This window comes from Bactrocera tryoni, chromosome 5 (genome assembly GCF_016617805.1).
Source record: "Bactrocera tryoni isolate S06 chromosome 5, CSIRO_BtryS06_freeze2, whole genome shotgun sequence".
NCBI lineage: Eukaryota > Metazoa > Arthropoda > Insecta > Diptera > Tephritidae > Bactrocera > Bactrocera tryoni.
Genome location: NC_052503.1, coordinates 71,326,533 through 71,339,214, shown reverse-complemented (window position 1 = coordinate 71,339,214; position 12,682 = coordinate 71,326,533). Strand labels below are relative to the sequence as shown.

At 34.0% G+C, this 12,682-nt stretch overlaps 1 protein-coding gene across 3 annotated transcripts in view; it reads left to right on the top strand.

Moving 5' to 3' along the window:
• The window catches only part of LOC120776614 (CUGBP Elav-like family member 4), a 975,983-nt gene that overhangs the window by 346,813 nt on the left and 616,488 nt on the right, over positions 1 to 12,682 (top strand). Inside the window, exon 1 of one of the 3 annotated variants that reach the window (XM_040107408.1) lies at positions 9,174 to 9,436. The exons of the other annotated variants lie outside the window; for them this stretch is intronic. The gene's annotated coding sequence lies outside the window, so the exon portion shown is untranslated. Of the gene's footprint in view, positions 1 to 9,173; positions 9,437 to 12,682 lie in introns of those variants that run through there. 3 annotated transcript variants of the gene reach the window in all.

Below are 12,682 nucleotides of genomic sequence, written 5' to 3'. Positions count from 1 at the left end.
TAACACACTAACGCGTAGCGATTACACTACACAACATAAAAGTACCCAGTAGGAAAATGTTTGCTTTCTTTTATATGATAACTATATGCTATAGTGAGCCGATATGAACAATTTCTTCAGAGCTTGCATCATTGCTTTGGAGAATAACTCGTACCAAAATTTCTTGTAGGTATCTCCACAAATGAAAAAGTTTTCCATACAAGCACTTTATGTATACCGATCGCACAGTTTGTATGACAGCTCTATGCTGTAGTTGTCCGATCTAAATAATTTCTGGTGACATTACATCACTGCCTTATATAATAATCCGTACCGAATTTTGTGAAGCTATCTCCTCAGTTGAAAAAGTTGCCATACAAACACTTGAATCCGATCGCTCAGTTTCTATGGCAGCTATGTTCTATAGTGATCCTATATGAACAATTTCTCCAGGTATTGTACTATTGCTTTAAGCAATAACCCATGCCGAAACTTATGAGGATATCTCGTCAAATGGAAAAGCTTTCCATACAAGCTCTTGATTCAAAAAGGTTCAGTTTGTATGACAGCTATATGCTACAGTTGTCTGTACTGAACACTTTCTTCGCAGATTTTACACTTGCTTGTGAAAATATTCCATGCCAAAACGCATGAACATATTTCATCAAATGAAAAAGTTTCCCATATAAGCACTTTATGCCGAGCGTTCGGTTTGTATGACAGATATACAAGTTTTGTCGCAAAAGAAACAGAACTTTTTAAATATAACTGTTTCTGGTGGCGCCACCTATTGGTGGGTATATGAAATAAAAAGTTTGATCTTTTGTTGACATTTCGTATAAATTTTAAGACAATTGGATAACTACAATCGATCGAAAAGTGACAGCAGCTTTTGGTCATCGATCGTAAAATGCATTTTGAACAAAGAGCAAATATTAAATTTTGTTTTAAACTTGGAAAAACGTTTACTGAAACATTTCAAATGATGAAAAAGTTTATGGTGATCATCCCGTAGTAATGTGCATGAGTGGTTTAAGCGATTCCAAAAAGGTCGTGAGGACCTCTGTGACGATCAGAAGTCGATCGTCTTCAGAAGTCAAAAATAAAGACAATGCTGATTTGTTTTTACGATTTCGTGGGTATTGTACACCGAGAGTTCGTCCCACCTGGCCAAACGCTTAATGCAGTGTTTTACCTTGGTGTTATGAAGCGTCTTTTGTCACGCATTCGTCGTGCTCGACCACAATACCGTGAGGCAGGGCCCTGGCGCCTGTTGCACTATAATGCGCCGTGTCAACGGGCGACGCTTATCACTGATTTTTTGACAAAAAAATCAATATTAACCATTAATCACTCACCCTACTCACCTGATCTGGCACGCTGTGATTTTTACCTAGTTGGAAAACTTCATTTGCCCATGAAAGGACACTGGTTTAAAGACATTTCAGCTATCCAAAAGGCGGCGACCGATATTCTCAAGAGCATTCCGAAAAATGACCTTGAAATGCTAATTGACCGGGCTAAACGCTGTATCGATGCACAAGGAAACTACTTTGAATAAAAAAATAAATCTTTTGGAAAATATTATTATTTTTTTTTTTTTTAACAGTCCTGTTTCTTTTGTGACAGACCTTGTATGCTATAATGTTACGATATCAACGTTTTGGACATATGAGCAGCTCCTTGAAAACAAAAGCATATGTGTGAAATTGCTGGTGGATATCTCAAACATGGAGCGACTAGTTCGTATATGTAAAGACGGTTTGACCCACAAAGCTAAATCCTGTGCTCCGCAACCTCAGATATGTTACAAATTAAAAATACTCAGACTTCACTGCTTTTTAGCTGACAGTTAATTAGTTAAAGAGACTACATCTCACTTCAAACTGGTATACAGTAATATATATGTATAATATATATGTACATATAATGTACATGTATATAAATATAGGAATATTTGGAAGACGTTTGCATCAGATATTCCTGCAGGGGTTTCAAACACAATTATAAATTAGTTTGTGATCAATTTATATGTGTAGGTGCGAATTTTGCTGACATGGCATCACTCGTATGTACACACACATATGTAACTGTATGTGAATTTGCCACTGCAGCTGCTGCTGTTTTGAAATTTGATAATATTGTTTTTGTCACAATAGTAATTGCAATTATCGCACCATGCATCGCTGGTTGTGTCGCGTAGCTTTGCCAAAATTGCTTGGATTATTAACATAATTATGACAGCGCTGCATTGTGGCTGCAGCTAATTTATTCTCGGTGCACGAGTTAGATTTAAATTGAACTGCAGTTATTGTTTAAAATTTCATAATTATTTTTGAGGTTATCGAGGTTTTGGCCTATAGCTTTTGGAAATTCAATAAAGGCGTTGTGGTATTTATGGTGTTTACAGCTATATTATAATAAATAAAATATAAACACATTATACATATACATAATGGAGCTTAGTTTAGGTAAAATGGCTGACGCCCAGTTTGTAGCGGATCACACTTCAACTGTTATGTATAGTTGGATCTCAGCTATCGGTGAAAACATCCTGAACCTAACATAAATCATCTTACAGGACAGAGGGAGAGAGAGCGGGACAGAGAGAAAAACAGAGGGAGAGGGAGAGAGAGTGGGAGAGGAAGAGGGAGGGAAAGGGTGAAAGAGAGTGTAAGAGAGAGAAAACTTGGCTAGAAAAGCATCCAACGTCGCTATCCAATATTGAGTTACACATTAAGCGGATGGGACTAGAATTCCACGCCTGCACGCTGATTACATAAAGTATATATGTATATGATATACTAATAATACGTTTCACTGCCTCTCCGTAGAATTTTCTGAGCTTTGAACAGTTTATTTCTCTAGCACTCTCTATATTAACTCCCAAAATAATTCACAAGCACAAAGCATTAAACTCAAGTTGTCCGCCTAATTGATTACCCTTTTAATGATGCCCACTCCACTCAATCTGAGACATTTGGTAAATTGAAAGCAGACAACATTGATTGGCCATATTTACGGAACAATTAAAATCATTCAAATAATGAACTGCATTTAGTCGCTTCTATAGAAAGTCTCCCTTACATGCAACCAACTGTGTGCTAACCAGCCTCACTCCGTCGTCATAATAGTAATCAGCGACGCTTAATTAAAATGTCTGCTCGACAAGCATTTTTAAGGCCAATCGTTGTCAAAAACAATGCTAATACACAAAAGCGCTACTCTTGCTTTATCTCTCGCTCCCTCACTGGCAGACAGACGGCTGCTGCAGATGCTTACTTAGCGCCAGCGTATGACTTCCTTTTCGGTATTTGCCTACGCTAAAAATAAAAAAAAAAATGTCTTAAGACACTGCACTTCGCATCCTTTAGATGCGCGCATTTCGAGAGAGATTGGAAGAATGAGAGTGTGAGTTCACCTGCAGGCGGTTGCTGGGTTGAAACGTTGCTGCGTTGTGGCAGTGAGTCTCTATGCAGTAAAATGTTCTTTTCTTAAGCGCAACAACAATGCAGCTACAACCTGTGGCTGCCAAAAAAATTCTCTGCTAACTAAAGTTGTTGAAAAACAACAAAAACCAATGCAAAATACTTACTGTGTATGAGTAATGTACTTTTTTTTAGTAATGCACGTAATTGAGTGTGTGTATTTGTAGCTAGTAATATTCTGTCTACCTTTTCTCTAAAGGTAGTTGAAGATTTCCAAGCTTCTTTGCTGTGTGTGCTTCCTTTGCGGTCGCGTCTGACTTAAACTCTCGGCTTTTAATTTGAGTGCCGTCGCTTTTCAATTGCTTGCCTAAGTGAAGCTATTGAGTTCCAATGCAGCTACTTAAAAGTTCGTTGTTCGTTGAGTTCTTTATATACCTTTTACTATATCTACATGTTTTAAGAAGTTCTTTACATATATATTCCACGATGTCTATATGCTTTAAGAAACGTTTACGGCTGAGTTTCGATGTAGAAGTACGTGTTCTTATGGTTGAAAGAATGTGTATGAAAATATTTAAGGAGCTGCAAAGTTATACTACTTTGAGGCAAATTTAAATAATTTGTCAAGCTCAATTAGTTCAAATGCTGGGTTCGGTATCAAGCCAAAGGCTTTGCGTAGTCAGATTTTGAACTTTAATCTTTAATAAATTTAAATCTTTACATAAAAGTTAGAAACTTTTCGATGTAATCAGCGATGAATCACTTCTTTGGAGATCCAAAAGTCAGTTTTTTCATACTCACAATACACACTTTAATGGAAGTTTCCGAAAATTTTAACAAAAATATTCTTGGATTTAAAATTCTCGAACAGAAATATTACCTTATAAATTTTTAACTATTTCCTTCTTTGCAAATCGCTGAGAATTGTGTTCAAACAACAAGCATTTTTAGTTCATAAAATGATCCAATTCTTACAATTTGTAATGTTCTCATTTTGCGGATCTTTTCTTAAAGTATAAAAAACATACAATCAAAATGAATACAGACTGTACTGCAGCAAGGCAGGGCATCCCCTGCACTACAAAGCTTTCATTGCAGATTTGAATAAAAACCGCGAAGCCAACAAAAATTGGATCTACCACCTTTCCACTACTTTGATTTAAAATCATTTTAAAGGTAGGCAGAAAATGTAATACAAAAATTAGTGTTCCCACTTTTAGGCTATTTTGCTTACCAACAAAAGAGAAATGAAGTGACTATAGCTGATATGATGTTAGTAATTTACTAACAGGTACTTATTGAGTTCTAAATATATAATATGTTCAAAACTAGCGTAAGCTTTCGAACTAGATTAGTTGTGGATTCGGCCAGCAGGCTTGGCAGCAATTTATAACGAACTAAGATCTGTTCTGCTAATTTTTTCGCAACTTTTAATTAAACACATCCTAAATGTAGCTAACAGATCCAATGTGAAAATTATGGAACCGGCCCAAAAGCTTACAAGCGTATAAAGATCTGATCAACACTTTTAAGTGTAGGTGCCTAAAGGCAGGCAAGAAGGCTAGTATGGAAATTATGTGTTGCTTACTTGTAGGCTATCTTGCATACCAACAATCAATTGGCGTATTCTTTCAAAGCAGAAAAGAAGATATGCTTAATTTTTATTCGGCTAGAAGGATTAGAAGCAAACTAAGGTCTATTCTGCTAACTTTTTCACCACTTTGAATTAAACACATCCTCAATGTCGGCAACAAGTCCAATATGGGAGCTATGGAAGCGACCAGAAAGCTTAGAAGCAAACATAGTTTTGAGCTTCTAGCATTTTTGCCACTTTGTTGTGAAAGTACCTAAAGGAAGGCAACAAGGATAGTATGGAAATTATATGTTGCTTACTTTTAGGCTATGTCAAAATAAAGTGACTCCAATGATCTACTAATATGTACTTTATGAGTCATAAATATAAAAAAAATCATCATCCAAAGCTTTTAGAATACTTACATCATTTTTTGCTTTTGCTAGCATTTTCTATTTTGTGCAATATTTTTAGGTTTCTTTACTTATTTTCTTTTTCGTTTGCATCACATATGCCTAAGCATTTGCTGCTGAGTTGTTGAAAACAATAGAAAAACCACTTCATAAATAATTCATTTATTAACTCAAGAACGGTTTGTACCAGAGCAAATGCCGCTGCCTTGTTTGGAATAGCCAGCAGTTTTTACCAGGAAACTAAATGAATGTTTCCAGTTTTTATTTTTTTTTGTCCTTTTTGCCTTTGTTCTTGTATATCTATTAGCTGCTGCCAACGAACGACGTCTTTCAAAATACGGCTGCATATTTGTTTTTGCGATCAGTCAGGCATTTTACTATATCAAAACAGTATTGTTGTTGTATGCTGCCGCTGTTAGCGTCAATGTGTGTGTCTGATTGACTTGCATGGCCACTTCATTCAACATATGCGTACGCGCTGCATTTCTTCTATTCAATTTTTTTTTTTTGCAGCTTTATTGGTTAAACCAGCTCTGTATTGGTTTCTTGCCACTCTGGCCTTTTCGGTCGGTATTCGAATGCGAATCGAATATGTAGCCAGCGTAACGTAAAATTGACACGAACAAAGGCTTTCACGCCTTCGCAAGCGTAAAATTGCTTTCTATGCCAACGTTGATCTTGTTGTCATTGAAAAGCTATCTACATTTATTAGAATGTATTGCTCTTTTGCGCGTGCGTTTGTAGCAACACATGTTTAGACACTTGTTTTTCTTCTTTTATAGGTATGAGTGTGCTTCTATTCGATTTTGAGTTGACTGCACTAAAGTGCGCTTAACTTTGAGTAATTCTATAAGCGGCTATTGTGTGGTAGCCCCTTCTCTTATAGCATAAAAGGCGGTTAGGGTAAGCAAAATGTTTTGAGCTAGCGCTCAGTGTTGGAGAAAAATATAATTCGCACCAAAACTGAATCTTTATACTCCGATGTGTTTAAAATTAAGGGGTTAATTTTGTAAAAGTGTTTGCGATAATTTTTAATAATTTTATTAACGCATGCTAAAATACTGTAAAAATGAGACTATTTCAAGAGACTAGTTACCAACTAGTTACTTTCGGGCCAGTTTAAAAATGTTCATTTTATGCTAGCATGTACTATAATTAAAATATAACACAGTTAAAACAAGACTCTTTCCAAAAACTAGTGACCAACTAGTTACTTGAGGCTCAGTTAAAAAATTTTCGTTTCGTTGCTACTTTTTTTTAATTTTTTTTTTCAAATTACCCTTTTATTTATGTAAAAGCATATATGTACATATGTACCTTGGGTGTTAGTTTATTAAATTCCGGCAATATTTGATATACATATGTACTTGTATATGTAATTGTAAAATTTTAAATTAGCTTATATTATCTATAGTATATCTTACTTCATAATCTTAGCAACTCTTGGTAAAATATAGTTTAAATAATAATATTTAAAAAAATGTTTAACAACTGGTTACTTTCGGTCTAGTTGAAAAATATTATTTTCATATTATAGCATATTTAATAATTTTATTATCTCTTGTCAAAATATTGTTAAAATAATAATATTTAAAAAATTAGTTACCAACTAGTTACTTTCGGAGTAGTGGAAAATTTTTAATTTTCAGCTGAAATTTTCTAAAATTTCCTATAAGTCCTTCTTCTGTCTGAGTACATAGTCTTTGGTTGTCAAGTGTTTAAATTCAAGCATAATTTTATATAATAACAAAATTTGCTGATATCGCTAGCAAATTAGTCCTACACGGCAGCCAAAAAATAATATATCAAATATCGCATTTGTAAATATTCATGCAACACAGCATGTGACAACGTATAAATGCCGAATCGACTCAGCCACAGCGCGCTATTTGCTATCGATACTCGTTGAGAGCATGTGTGCATGCGCGTGTGTGTGCGTATTCGCAAAATTTGTGTGGCTGTAGCGCCTGCTAACTGTACGGATTCAATTTAAGCTAGTCGTTCAGCGAATTTTACACAGTTATACATGTGACGTGTGTGTGTGGGTTTTTCTTTTATTCAATTCCATTTTTTCTGCACGCATAGAACATGTTTTATAATTTATTTGCAATTTCATTGCTGCCTTTCATTGCTTCCCGCTTTTGTTTTCTAGTTTTTTTGAACTCGCACGGCATTATCCTTTATCTCTGGCATTGTTATGTGTGGCACGTTTGTTTGCTTGTTTTGTTGCACGCGAATGCGCATAATTGAAAGCATTTCAGTCAGATTTGGAGTTGGAAAAAACCATGTTGCATGCGTATTTAAGTTAAAGTTTGTTATGATTTGTATTCAATATGTGTAAAGATATCGTGATTTTTTGTTTATAAAATTGAAGTGGCATTATTTGTCAAACATCGGAAGAATCTGTTGCTTACACTCGTATACTGAGCCAAGTAGAAAATTCAAAACTTCACTCAGCAAAATGGTTAAGTAGAATATTGATTCTGGGTTAAGTCTGGCGGCTTAATGCCCACCAACGAACTGCCTTGCTATACTTTTCTATCACTTTGATAAAGAGTCATCCTAAAGTAGGTAATTTATTAGGTTAGGTTAATTTGGTAGACTAAAACCACGCATAGACCAGTTTTTTAGCCTAGCGATACCATATCGAGTTCAGTTGCTAGGTCCATCAGGAGTAGTCATCCTAAAGGTAAGCAATAAGCACATTAAGAAGACTTTAGCTGCCCACACATTCAGCAAATTATTAGACCCTTTAAGGGGAAATATATCTTTCACGATACCTTGAATAAAGCTTATTTATATATCTATATCTAGTTCTAAAATCTAGAAGAAGATTTTTGCTTTTAACTTTACTAACGCTTAGTGGGCACTTTATAGAATTTATTTTCAATACATACTTAAATATTCTTTTTCGTAGCTGTTTTCTTAGTATGTAAGTAAATAAGTTTCATTATGTATACACTATTTTCTCCTACCTCATTGAGAAATGTTAAAGAGTGACGCTATAATAATTTGCATTGTTATTGCAAATTTTTTAATTTTCGAAGTTGACCTTCAACATATTATGCATATAATAATAGTTAGTTAAGAGTTGTTGTTCTACTGTAATATAACATTGACAGCCAATGCACTATGAATACTCTTAACAACTCTGCAATTTTGATCTCTTAACATTTCATTCTAACACGTATACTAAATCCGCGCTCTCACCAAAACATCCAGCATCCTTGCGTTTGCATAAGTTCATTTTCGTTTTCAGCGCAGCTCACTGCATTTTCTCTTCATCAGCTATGCGCTCTTACTTCGAATAGTGTTACACCCGCATTTCAATATTGCGCAGATCGCTTGCACACATCGCATCAAAGCTCTCTCTAGCAACTATGCTCTCTTACTTCGAACAGTGTTACACCTGCATTTCAATGTTGCGCAAAGCGCCCGCATGCACATACTCATGCGTTCATATGTATGTGACTAAGCTGTGCGCTCAGTAGGGGTATTAGCTGCGTGCTCATCTCATCATTGAGAAATGGAAGTGAGTGATGCTATGATTCTTTGCATTGTTGTTGCAAATTTTTTAATGTTCGAAGTTGCCCTTGAAATTATTATGCATATAATAATAGGTAATGAAGAGTTGTGCCGAATTTTCTAGAATCGTGGAATGCGAAATTAAGGGAAAACTCCAATTGAGGAATGCAATGTAACAGTAAAAATATTTAGTTACAAGTGGTAATGTGAGTGGACACACGTAATTCTTGTGTTTTTATTTAATCTAAGGTTAAAATCGTTAATAAATGCATAAAATAATGTCGTGAAAGTCGTAGTGCGTTTAATTCCTTGATATTGTGCAAATTCCTTAAGTGCGTGTTCGGTTTTTCTCGTGGGTGTCTATTTGAGTGTATTTATGAATGTAACAAGTGCGTTGGTACTTCATGCGGTTCTCGGTTGGTTTATGTCGCGTGTGTCGGATATTAAGTGCCATTATATAGATAGTGTTTTTATAAAAAATCGCGTGGAGTAATATAGCCAAGCCATATTTAAATAAGGTGAGTTTGTAAGCAAATTATTTGAAATACATATACACGTAAATTTTAGTTTTGTTTATAATATATGTATTTCTGTCTGTATGCTCATTAGTGCGGGTCGATTTTTTATTAAAAAATAGTTTATGTCGGAAAATTTCAAAGATTCATTCTGAACAACTTTGCCTAAGAGTCTATAAATTCGAGCCAGTGATTTTTTAAGGCGAAGTTTCATTATAAAAATTCTTTCTTAGCTTATAATTCATATATAATACATTTATGTCTGTCTGCACACTAGTGCGGGTCGATTTTTTTTAACCAAAAAATGGTTTAAATCGGAAATTTTTTAAGGGTCATTCTGAAGGTAACTTTTTCAGTTAATAAAACATTTCTGTATGTATGCACATTAATGCGGATCGATTTTTTACTAAAAAATAGTTCATGTCGGAAATTTTCTAAGGGCCATTCTGAAGGTAACTTTTTTCAGTTTTAGAACATTTCTGTTTGTATGCAATAAGTGCGGGTCGATTTTTTACTAAAAATTACTGAATGTCGGAAATTTTCTAAGAGTCATTCTGAACAACTTCGCCAAAGAGTCTATAGATTCGAGCCAGTGATTTTTTAAGGCAAAGTTTTTTAATTAGTTTATCAGTTTATAATACACTTATAATACATTTCTGTCTGTATGTACATTAGTGCGGTTAGATTTTTTTTTTACAAAAAACTGGTTTATATCGGAAATTTTTTAAAGGTCATTTTGAGCAACTTCACCTAAGAGTCTGTGGATTCGGCCCAGCAATTTTTAATTAGATTTTTTTTAATTATAAAAATTTGTTCGTCAGTTTTCGGGATATCGAATAAAGTTCTTCGCATAGGTGCATTTTATATTCTTACATCATGCTGTTGCAGAGTATTATAGTATTGTTCACCTTACGGTTGTATACATCACCTAAGAGTAGGCAGGATAGCACCTAAGTGAGAGAATTCCATTACCACTGCACTGGTGTTCGACTTTGCTAATTTTATGCTGTTAATCTTAAATGTAGGCAACAGTTTTTAAAAATAATTAGTTTTTTATTTCGACAAATACGTGACTAAATAAAAAGTTTTTATAGTAACAAAAAACATTGAAATGTGTGTGAAGCGTTTGAAAACAACAAGTTATTGGGTATGTCCATATTTACTTTCAGACACATTTCATTTTATTTTTAGTTTTCTATGTCATAAAATATATAAACAAAAATCGCATAGGAATCGTAAATATTTATTTTTTGTTACAATTGTATGAGCCTAAGTGGCGCAAAGGTGTGCAACTTTGTTGATTCTCTGCTGTTTGCTCCTAAATATGGGCAACAGTTTTTCGAAATAAAGATTTTTTTTTAGTTTTTTATTAAGGCAAACGCATGAGCCAATAAAACATACACATAGTATAACGGTGAAAAGTATTGGAATGGCTTATAAGCATATCTAATTTAGTTTTCAGGTCTCTATAATTTAAAATATAAACAAAAATTTTTGGAATCCCTATATATTTTATTTGCCTTGCAATTGTAGGTCTCAAAGTGGTGGAATTTCATTAAGATCGCATAAGGAGTGCGACTTTGCTAATACTTTGCTGTTTACTCGAAAATGTAGGCAACAGTTTTTCGAATTTTAAACTTTTATGATCTTTTTTTCAGTTGCAGGCATATGAAAATGTCATTCCTAACTATTGTTGGCCTACTCAGTTACAACTAAATACACTTATTTACATTTATTTGTTTTCGATATTCTAGTTATCTGGCAATATTAACGTTGGTTATGTGCTGTTTCATAAGTTTAATTACTTCTGTTGTTTCATTGATTTCTGTAGAATTATTTGGCGTTGTTGGTAAAATATTGTGAGCCTGATTTCTAGTGAAAATATTTTAAAAAATCCTGTTAAATATTTTCTTAGAAGAGAGTCGCTAAAATTTATACAATAATAGCTAACGTTTTTTATTGTTAGTCTAGTTGATAACGTAATTACTGAAAATTAGTTGCATTAATCCGAGATGAATAATATTTTATATAGAAGTACTATTCAATGTAAGGTTATTTTAATTTTTTATGGACTTTATTTCTATATATAAAAGTAGAAATCAATTTGGCTTGGGTTAGGTCGTATGGTTGATCCAAAAATCGATAAATTTAAATTACTTGTGTATTGCGTTACCCAAAAGCTGCTTGCAGTGAATCACGTCATAGATCGACGAAACGCTTTTACTATTTCGGTTATTATAACTTCTAGTCACTTCGATAGATTCTCCAAAAGCCGTAACCTAATTCTAAGAATAATAAATCAGTTTAAAAATAATTAAAAGCAATTTTAATTTCGCGAGTAATACTAAGACTCGACATATCTTATAAGCTTAAAGGATTGAACAGGATTCTGAACAAAACTAAAATATTTAAAAATTCTTAATTATAACAAAAAAGTTGTGAAATACTATTATTTAATTAATTTGTTGCTTTGTTTCAGAAACCGTTGCCTACATTTAGGCTGACATCGAAAATTTTATCCATTTAGCAGGCACCAGAAAACATAATTTTGTGCACCTTGTTTTAAATTTAATACCTTTTAATAAAAATATGTTTCTATTCATTGTGTGGCTGTGTCTTCCGCGTAATTTGCATTTCGCCTGCCCACAGCTAAAACAGCTGATGTGACAGTTGACGCATGTTACATCATGGTCGCAAGCGCACATACAAATTTCAATGAGCAATTAAGCGTAAAACAACAACAGCAATAAGCTTACATAAATTTCGATTTTTTTTTCTGTTTGATAACGCTTGTTTTTCATTCCACATTGCAGGCAAAACAAAATTAAGTAAATAACATGTAATTAAGTCGAAGTAAAAAATGATATACACTATATTAAAAAAAAGACAATAAATTACTGCAAAGAAATTAATAAAACATTGTGTTGACAACTATGTTGCGCATGCGAGAGTCCTTAGTATCAACAAGCGGCCGTAGCAAGCAGCAGCGTCGCTGCGTTGGCGGAATTTGTTGGTAGTGACTGATTGTAGCTGACGCGTGGCATAAACTGTGTGGCGCATAATTAAATTTATGACAACGTCATGTAGTTAAAATTGGCGTATATATGTATGTATGTATGTATGGTGTAGGTTGTTGCAAGTTGGCAAGTAATTGCATTTTACAATGTGCTGCCACTTTACTGTTAATTATTCATTTTAAGCCTTCACATGCAATCGCCAATGATTATGCTTTAACGGTGTGAGTGTGTG